Below are 1,428 nucleotides of genomic sequence, written 5' to 3' on the forward strand. Positions count from 1 at the left end.
TGTGGATGTAACACTTCTGAGAAGTCAAGTAAATGTAAGAACGAAAAGCATCTTTGGGGGACTTCCCTGGTGGTCCAGTGGTTAAGGCTCCACATTCCCAAGGCAAGGGACCAGGGTTTGATCCCTGGTCAGGGAACTAGATCTCACATGCCCCAGTGAAGTTGGAAGATTCCTGTGTGCTATAACTAAGACCTGGTGCAGTCTAATTAATTAAAATTTTTAGAAAATAACATGATCTCTTTAAAAAAAAACTTTAAAGTACCCTTGGGATTTTGCAGCCTGGGGATCATTGGTATTTCAGGAAAACAGTTTCAATTACTCTATTTCTAGGAATTTATTCTCAGGAAATAATTAGAAGATTACAGAAGACATTAGGTAAAAAGGTGTCACAGAATTTTTTTTATAGGAGAACACAGAAAGCAATCTAAATGACTGAAAATAATTAATTAAATTATGCTTCTTCTATAAATAGAATGCTATTAAGTCACTTAAAATGTTTTTGAAGATGTATAAGTGTACAGGAAACTTTTCAGGATATTTTTAGAAAAGTAGACTACAAAAGAATATAGCATAATTTCAAATTTTGTAAAAAAAATCACAAATACGGAATTCCACATAAAATATATTTAAAGACAATATATCAAACTTATCTCTGTGTAAGTTATAAATTATTTCTATTGGTTTTTTTTTTTAGTTTTCCTAATATTTCTACTGTGACTGTGTATTACTTTAATAGGGAAGAAAGTATAAATTATATATGTTTCAATAAGAGGTTGCCTATGTACCTCCAAGCATCCTACAGCTTAAGTGATGTTAAAATCATTTTTTACAATTCAAGTATCTTTCAAATTATGTGTCTGACCAATCAAAAATGTTTTTTATTTTTATAGTAAAGGTAGAATATATTTATCCAATATTTTTTCATATGTCAAAAATTCAGAAATAACAAAATTAAATCCACCAAATCAAAAAATGGTATTTAGCAATAGTTTATTGTATTTATAAGAACAGTTTGCAAGGTGGGAGCTTTCTGTTTTTTAATTGAAGTATAATTGATTTACACTCTTGTGCCAATCTCTGCTGTACACAAAGTGACTCGGTTATACACATATATGCGTGCATGCGTGCTCACATTCTTTTCTTTTTTTATCTTTTTTCCCATTATGGTTTATCACAGGATATTGAATATAGTTCCCTGTTCTATACATTAGGAACTTGTGGTTTATCCATTCTAAATGTAATAAGTTTGCTTCTACCAATCCCAGACTCCCAGTCCATCCCTCTCCCACCCCCACCTCCCCCTTGGCAGCCTCAAGTCTGTTCTCTATGTCTCTGAGTTTGTTTCTGTTTTGCAGATAAGTTCTCTTGTGCCATGTTAATTCCAAGACTGATATGAAGCTCAGGAGCATGAAGTTAAAAGTTGGCTTA

This window comes from Muntiacus reevesi, chromosome 8 (assembly GCF_963930625.1).
Source record: "Muntiacus reevesi chromosome 8, mMunRee1.1, whole genome shotgun sequence".
Classification (NCBI taxonomy): domain Eukaryota; kingdom Metazoa; phylum Chordata; class Mammalia; order Artiodactyla; family Cervidae; genus Muntiacus; species Muntiacus reevesi.